This window comes from Tachypleus tridentatus, chromosome 8 (assembly GCF_004210375.1).
Source record: "Tachypleus tridentatus isolate NWPU-2018 chromosome 8, ASM421037v1, whole genome shotgun sequence".
Taxonomy (NCBI): Eukaryota; Metazoa; Arthropoda; class Merostomata; order Xiphosura; family Limulidae; genus Tachypleus; species Tachypleus tridentatus.
Window position 1 is genome coordinate 30,964,569 of NC_134832.1, and position 9,858 is coordinate 30,974,426.

Sequence of the window (9,858 nt, forward strand, 5' to 3'; positions counted from 1 at the left end):
TTAGGTAAAATACTGCAAATCAAATAAACACAACATAACCATTGAAAACCCCCAAGTACTAAATAAAGAAATAAACATAAACGTAAAATTAAAGAAGCCTTACTTATACAAAATAAACCAATACGAAGGAACACCTTCATACCCATATTAATAAATATAATCAAACATCTAAGCACGCCCTCTACATTCTACATCAGTCACACCACCCCATTTAAACATGTGGTCAGCTATCGGTCGGTTACCTCTTTCTTTCTTTGTGAACCTGACGATGACGGAAGAAGGTCGAAAGGTTGTTCGCTCCTCTGGATAAAAAATTTTCTCAACCCAAACCAGCCGTTTTTACATATATATTTTTCTTTATAAGTGTTTTTCTTCATCACTGAAAATACGTCTGTTTTTAAAGAATCTTCTAAAATTTAAAATTTTATAAAGAATATTTTGTCTGAAATTAATGCGTATGTGATAGCATAACGTTCCCTCTGAAAGTTTTCATTTTACACTAGCAGATAAATTGGTTGGTGAAAAATCAGGAATACGTATATTAGAACACAATTTATAATAGAAAGGAATCGCACATATGCTGCAATTGTCATTAGTCATAAATAAAAACAATGATAGGCAGAAATTATCTTTTCGTTTCTTGTTTTATCAGTTTTAGAATAAAGTGCCACTATTTTGATAACTTTTGTTAACAGTTCTTAACCGATCATTGCATCAACCTAAAGTATATTTAGCTAACGAGTATTACCTTTTAACTTGACCATTAACTTCCAAACGTTAACACTAGATGGCACTACATAAACAGTATTTATTATAAATCTTAATAATAATAATGGATATTAACAAAAATTATTTAATAATAATTTCTTTAAGAAGTTAGGAAATTATACCAAATTTGAAAACAAACAATCTCTATTCACCGTTAAACTACGTATTTTAATTTTGCAAAACTCTTGAGTACCTAATAAATGACGACAAATCCACCACTGTAACAAACTAACCAATCTCCTCTAGTCTCACGTCAAATCGTTTCTAGACATTTTGTTTTTCGGTACACCATGCCCATCTCATGAGGTGAAACACTATCCAAAGAAACAATAATATAAACGCTTAAACTAAAAAAAACAAAACCAAAAAGTCGAACAACATAGGAGTATTTTATCACAGATACAGAAATATACAAGATAACAATTAACAAGCTTTCATTGGTCCAAGGGTAGCTCTGATGACTTATAACCCTAAAAACCAGGTTAAGACACCCTTGGTAGGCACAGCTCATGTAGCCCGTTGTGTAGATTTGCGTTTAACAAGAAACAAACTGAAAAAAAATTAAAACAAAAATAAGGTGCAATTGAAACACATGTATTTGATAACCAATTATATTTCCATTTAATATAACTGCAGGGGTAACGAATGAGAGCGGTTCACCAATATACAATTACATATATATTGATCTAACGACTGTGACAAGCCATCAGAGCTCTAACGTTCTTTTGTGGTTTTTTCCAACGCGTTACCTGACAAACTAACGATAACAGTTTTCAATCACATGATGTCCTTGCCTTGGTTCAATACTTTATGACCCTGTTAGGTAATAACCTAAATGGCTATAACGCATTTATCCATTTTTACAATTATTGCTAGGCCTCGTATTTTTAAGTGTTATCATTATTTTATATATGCTTGAAACTATAAGATCTATATGGCAATTTTATTGCCGATTTCGACAACACATTGAGTCAATACATCTCGACCCTATTTAGAGAGCCATAACGTGAGGATCCAAAACGTTTAGTCAGTACTTTATGACCTTGTATATGGGAACCAATAAGGCCATGGCACGTTAGTCCAACATTTAGCAGTCATTCATACTACGCGTTATGCCAATATGGCCTACCGTAAACGTAAATCGTCACGCAATTTCGTTCAGTAAATATTATGCATAATTAGGGTTCAATAACATTCTACAGCCTATGTTTACTGGTAAGCCTTATTTTATAAATTTTGTTTCAATAGAAATTCTGAAGCTTATAACAAATTACGAGTCGCACGCCTTAACACGCTTGGCCATGGCGAGCCAAAAAGCAGTGACTGTAATTTTCATGAACTTATTGATTTTGCAAATATAAGATGGTTAAATAGAGGAAAAGTCTTGGAACGAGTTACTTCTTTATTTCTTCAAATAAGAGTATCTTTTGGAAAAAGGTAATATTGAAAATTTCCCTGAACTTGAAATTCTGTCATGGCAGTGTGATTTGCACTTTCTGTGCGACATGATGGTTCACTTGAATAATCTGAATACGAAGCTTTAGGAAAGAGGTAAAATAATAAGTGAGCAATCACGGTCTATTCATGAATTTCAATTAAAGCTAAACCTCCTTGCGGAACAATTACAAAAGAATGATTTGACACATTTTGCAAAGTTGAATAGTTTTCACGAAACTTGTTGATGAAAACCCCCATCAATTTTCACATTGAAAGTTAGTTGAAATGCAATTATTTTGATTAAATTAACACTTTTCCTTTTATTACTAGTGTGGCCACCGTTTTTTCTTTAGCCACAGTTGTGGCCACTGTGAAAAATAAATGGTTCTTTTATTAGTTATTCTGTGACCTTAATGGATTGTACTTTCATCATCAACTACTGAGCTTCCTTTAAGAAAGCACATCTAAGTTGGTTTCCCCTGATCTGCATATCCTCGTCTGTTATAAATTGTTCATATTTCAACGAATCCATCATTTCATGAGGAGTAACTGGGTAAGCTAATTTGCCAAACAATTAACCTTCTGCCAGTTCATCTCATTAGGTCTCTTCTTTCTTCTACACCCTGTTCCAAATCTTTACTCCGGACACTTCTTTTTTAGTGTGACTCTTCAAATCTACTTATAGTTGCTACAATTTTCAACTATCAGGCTACTTAGTCCCCTTTGCACCAAACATGCTCGCCATTTCAGCCGTGGGGACGTTATAATGTTACGGTCAGTCCAACTATTCGTTGGTAAAAGAGTAGCCCAAGAGTTGGCGGTGTGCTGTGAGTTCTAGCTGCCTTCCCTCTGCAAAATTAGGGACGGCTAGCGCAGATAGCCCTCGAATAGCTTTGCTCAAAATAAAAAAAAAAAAAGGCTACTTAGTGCAGTCGAAGCTGGTCCTTCTAGATGGGTAACAAGACAAATATCTTGTTGTTCACCGTTCCACCCATTAATACTGAAAACATTTTCTGTCTGAGCCTGGTGTGTCTTCCATGGTACCTTAACTCCAAATCTGCTTATAGTTGCTACAATTTTCAGTTGTAATGCTACTTAATGTTGTCGAAGCTGGTTCTTTTAGATAGGCAGCAAGACAGATGTCTTGTTGTTCACCATTCTACCCATTCATACTGTAAACGATTTCTAACTGAGCCTGGTTTGACTTCCATTGTACCTTTCTATCATAGTCCATTGGTTTCTCCAATTACTGGCCAGCTAAACTAGGAAACTGGGTTTGGTTAATGTTATGGATGGAGCAATATTGTTATATTCTTTCTGGTGATCTTCTACTTTTCTATCTCTTCCTTCTTTACAGTTTCTGTTTTCATACGTTTCATTTTTTATATCCTTCCCGATCTTCTCTCAAAATTTTATCTTCTCAAATAATACATCTTTCTAGTTCTTTCACCTAGTGCTTGTCATCTTCAATAGTTAAAGCTTAGAGAAAATTCTATTTTATTTTTTACCCAAATAGTACTTCACTTCTAACATAAATATCGTAGCATTGTGTTTTCATTGACGGGTTATTTTAACGTACCAGTTGAAAATAACTCAACATCCAAGTTACGATAATAACTTATTTTCTCTTTTTATGTATCTACGAACCTGACTGCTTGTCTTTGCCATAAATGTCCGTGTTCTTACGTTATAAATTTTAAAACAAAGTAGCCACGATAGCTAACACATTTACTGGATGGATCTATATCTTGATATTGTTCTTTTAATAATATCATTGTCTATTTTTCAATTTCACTTTCTAATTAACTTAGAAATTTCAGTTTCTTCACGCTTTACAATATGTCATATTTATAATATACACTTGTCCTAGATATTTCTAGGATTTTTTTTATCTTAGTGACAAGCTTTTGTTTGTTTTGGAATTTCGCACAAAGCTACTCGAGGGCTATCTGTGCTAGCCGTCCCTAATTTAGCAGAGTAAGACTAGTGGGAAGGCAGCTAGTCATCACCACCCTCCGCCAACTCTTGGGCTACTCTTTTACCAACGAATAGTGGGATTGACCGGAACATTATACACCCCCACGGCTGGGAAGGCAAGCATGTTTAGCGCGACGCGGGCGCAAACCCGCTTATTAAGTTGCGCTTATTAAGTCGCATTAATTCTTGAACTCATTGCAGCCAACAATACCAGCATATAACTATTAAAAATATAATTCAACTGTGAAGACATCTGAACAATCATAATATGCAAATAAATATATACCTACTTAAAATCACATAATAATGTAACTATTTACAGTAAACCTAATGCTAGCTATACTGTTTACTTCAACTACTACCTTACGTACCCAGTTTGCCCCTGAAGAAGAAAGGTCCACCTTTCGAAAGCGCTCGGGTTATAGGATTTCTATTTCATTTTGACGTACCATATTTGTTACTCAACCAGCCAGTAATTTCATAGCCACCTGCCAATAATTATACACCGTTTCTTGGGAATATTATCATTCTGGTAACAACAGCTTGTTGACTGGGCAGTGTAAACAACACATTTCATGTGTGGCATCCATCACTGTACCTTTTGATGTTTGCATGTGTTGGTAGTTTCCTTTGAAGTATTACTTGCGTATAACAAACTTATGAATATCTTCCTCCGCGTATATTCTTGCAATCTACTTCTCTCTTGTCTTACTTTACTGGCATTAAACTGTATAACTACATTACTGTAAAGTATTAAAACAGTGTCAATATCAGATGTCCCGAGAGTTGATATACTGACTATGTTCGATAATGTTGTTCGGGTCTAAAACTTAATGAGACTATTATAATCCTACTGTTTGTAACAGTATACATCATCCTTTGTGAGTGGACTCACTGTACACTAAGTGTTGTTTTCCTCTAATCGAATCTTTAAAAACTACAAATTCTTTCTTTAAAAATACACAACTGAAGAATGATTATGATAATGTGGCATAAATATGTCAAGAAACTTATTATTTATGCATTACTGAAAGCATTTCTTTACGAAGAAAAGCTTATAGTGGTTTACTGATTCCCTCATTTGTTTAAGAATATTCAGTCACTAGTTATAATTGTTGAAATACCTAACTTTAAGGTTTGTAAAACCTTTTACTTTGCAAATATTGAAATCATCAGAAGAGTGAAGAGTAACTACCATAAGTGTTTCGATATCCAAGAGCAGAAAAACCTGAGATGAAAGATCGGGATGTTAAACTTTGTCGTAGGGATCTACGAAATATAATACCATTAGATTTCTCTTTCCTACACTCCCTTCCCTGCCAATAATCCTTTATGGTTCCATATTTCCAATCCATACAAATACTTCAGCTGCCAATAATTTGGCCATTTCAAGACTTCCAGTCACGATTGTTTCACCTGTAATCCTTATGGTGATAAAAACCACAACAGTCCTATTTTAATGCTGTGTTTACATGTCATCTGCCAGGGTTCATGTAATATTTTTTACAAACTATACCCAAGGTGAAACGAAGTACAGAATCTCAAGATATTAAGAGCGATCTAACATCTAAACAAAACGTTTAATCAACCGTTTTATGCCTTACATTCTCTCAAGAGAAAAGTCACATTGTTCCATTCCAACAAGTGTCCTTTTCTTCTTACGTATATGTGTTTATCTGTTTGTATGCATGACTCCAGAAAAGTTAGGTCAAAAATAGCAAGCACAAAAATGCAAGACAATCATATGGCCAGCAAAACCCATGGAAGTCGACAGGTCCACAAAAGGCAAAGATAAGATAAATAAATCTAAAGATAAACATTCTAATGTCTCCCCTTTTAAAGGTTCTCAGACTTCTAGGTAGAAATGACTAATATTTTTCAATTGAACTATTGAAGATTTTGTTTGATTCTTACCGCATTGTATGTTTCATTTTATAAGAGAACTTTCTGAAACCTACTGATGTCGTCACCATTATGCACTTTTTCTTTGACACCTAAAAGTTACATGAGAATGTCTTCCACAAAAGAATAGTATTGATAATTATACATGTATCTTCAACTCACTTTGCCATTAATGTCTCCATCTGCCAGTCTGGAGTTCACTGAAAAAATTGATCAAGTAAACATTAGTGATCTTGTTGATCATTTCCTGTCTTTCTTCCAAATCTCTTCAGACATAAGTTGACAAGATAATGATACATGCAGTAGATCCATGGAATATCTGCTCCTGTATCATAATTTTCATTTACTGAGCTCAAGAAGTCCTATCTATGTACGTGTTACAAATCAGATGTAACTTTTATTGCTATAGCTTTGTTCAACTTCGGTACTGGGCAGTAATCCTTGTGTCAGTGATCCTCATTGTTCTGAGAGAGACTGGCTACACTCAATGCCACAGTGGAAGCTAACAGAGGCTGACTGATCTTCCTTCATCGCACTCTCAGTACTTGATATTCCCATCATCAATACATTATTTGTTAATGAATGTAAAGAAGCTCAAAGAGCACAAAAGAGATCCTGGATTATTTTCCACAGATACTTTACTATAAACAAGATGATCACTTTTCTAAGACTCAGTCTCAAGTCTATAGGCCAAGTGGCAAAGTATTAACAGATCACATTTATTTGCCGAATTTCTTCAAACACTAGTCCTGAGTTAATCTGAAATATAATTTAGAAAACTGTTATGGAATATAACTCCTTCACTTTTCAATCTTGCTGCTTATTAGAAAAGTAATTAATATATAGGAAATTACCAACAGCTTTTCTCATAATATAAACACCTCCATCTATTCCTCTGCATTCTTGGCCTATAAGATATAGGACTAACAAATTTCTTTTTGCTTTATCTAATTGTATGCTATATTACAATAGACCATTCGTTCTGGTGAAACATGAAATACCTCTGCATTGACCTTGCAATACATCCATCATGTAAATTGACATTCTTTAAGATATTCTGTGCCATTTGTCCACTGTTCCTTTAGGTCTTCTTACCCAAAGCTAGCAGGAGTAAACATTGTATGTGTTATGGTTACAGGATATTCTCATTTCATTTCTTACAAACCATGGAAGAATCGCAAGATCCATTTCAATTTTAGACCTATAGCTTTGACTAGTTGTCTGTGTAAGACTTCACACACGGTGGTTAGTGGCCATCTTGTTATGTTACTTGAATAATTCAATCTCATATTTATCACTCACTGTTAATTTTATAGGCATAGATCTTCTGCACACTATTTGATTCCATTTAGAAAATAAATCAAGGAAGTATTTTTGAAGACAGATAATTGTTGTTTTTATTTATTTTTGATCTTCCAAATCTCTAAAATGCTACATGAAAGTTTAATATTTTTACAGAAAGTATATTTTTGTGAATTGTTGGTCATTCACTATTTTAAAGCCCTAACTTGTTTACAGACAAGTTTACTTATACAATGTGATGCCAAAATTGTACAGTGTTGGAGTATTCCAAAAGACATGAATTGAGTATTACAACGTTTAATATTAAAATGATGTTTTTCCTAATCTACTGAAGAAGCATTCCATAAAAAAATCAGCTTAAAGTACCATATAGATGTCTCGTATCCTCCCAAGCTGCATGTTTAAAACTTGTGGAACTGGTTCGTTCTTTTCTTTATTGTGTGATGAAGACAGCAAACTTCATAAAGGTTTGGATTCAGACCAGTCTGGTGCATACTTCACAAAGTATTTAAAGTATTGAAAATTGGAACAATTTTGGAAATAGCACAAATTTTGTTGGTTCACGTTTTGTAATTACCATACATCGGATCTATAAATGTTGCTCTCCCAGTTAAAACATATGACAGTTTTGACAACAACATTACATTTTGTGAAGGCCTAAGTGCAATACCTCATAGGCTCTTAGGTTTCGTAAAAATAATGCGATATCCAGTTCAGATAATGACAACAATTTGATGCGTTCATTCAAAACGTTACTTACATGCTATATTTACTAGTAGGCCTAATTTTACAAACACGCTTACTTCAAATAAATTCTTTCTTCTGTTAAACGTTCGATAACAAACATACATACTAAACCAATCGCAGACAAATAAATGCAATAACTGTCACTGTCCATCTTATTAACCGACACTAAACTAAATAACTCTTACCTTACGCCGTTAATGATCAACTATTTTTACACACTCTCGAATTTAATATTGTAACTTGTTTCCTATTTACTACAGGAAGCTACTGGATGTCGCTTCATGATGACGTAACGATAAGCTTCCTCTAGTGAACAAGCATCTAAATTGAGATATCAAAAAGCAATTTTCTTTTGGTTTTGACAATTTGATATATTGATTACAAAGTTCTCAATTTAATATTTTTAACAATAAAAAGTGAAACTGCTTTGGTTTAATGTTGAAGCTCCTTTTTTGTGTTATTCTACTACCTCAGTTATGACAGCTTTAAACTAACATGAACTTGTAAAAAATGATTAGTATCTCTGTTTGTGTATTTTTGTCCTTTCCTTCCCTTTTTTATAATATATTATTTGTATTATAATTTCTTTTACAAATCCAGAAGACTTATAAACGTTGATGAAGAACTATTTTGTAATATTTTAATAATAATAAAACAGTTAAAACAGTTCAACAATTATTTATATGCAAAAACGGCTCGTTTGGGTTGATAAAATATTTTACATAGAAGAGCGAACAACGTTTCGACCTTCTTTACTGATTATTAGTTCAACAATTAATTAAAACTATGAAACATGGTTTTATTTTTCCTAGTGTGAAATTGATGATAAATTATTCATCTGTAAAAATATTTGCACAGTTGAAAACTCTCATATGTAAGTAAGTTCGAGTGGACATATATTTTAAAATACATATTTAAAATTATAAAATTTCATTACAGAGTTGATAAACAAATATATTTACTAGACTATTCTGCAAGTTTGGGATCATTTGTTACTAGACTTGTATATACGAAGTGTGAAAGGCATCGTGTATTAAAAAAAATTAAATTAAAATGCAATTGTACATTTACAAAAAAAAAAATCCTTAGGAAAAGATTTGCTTATAAACGCCGACTTTTACTTTTCTTGAGAATATCAAGATTAGAACTGCAACTTGGCCCCCTATAATTTCGGAAAATCTTAAAGCAGGATATTCCCCCCTTCCCCGAGATGAAATATGTGAAACTATAGTAACAACTAAGGCAGTATTTAAATTTTCACCATCTCTATATCACTGGGCACATTTCGCAACAAAATAATGATATGAATACTGCATTTTTCTAGAGGTAGGCAAACTTCCCCATTTTCCACGTACTGTTCCCCCACGGATGATCTGTTCGTTTTATTACCTAAGATATTTACAGGTATTATATATATATAAACTAGAATTCATTTATAATTTATAAAAATATATATACCGTTTCTCACTAATAAATCACTACAGTTTTATTGTTTAAACATTAACAGTAAAATTTAAGTGTGTTGAAAACTTAAGTACATACAATTTTTCAGGGGTAGTAAAATAATTTCCAATACATAATTCTGAAAAACAAATACTGACAGTTTAAGATTATTCTTAAGGTGCTGATGAGCAAACGTGCAGACAAGAAACTTAACTTAATATTTTAATTTGCTTATTTAAAGGGATATAGGGGCGTCACCAATAACACCGCTGTTATCAAATT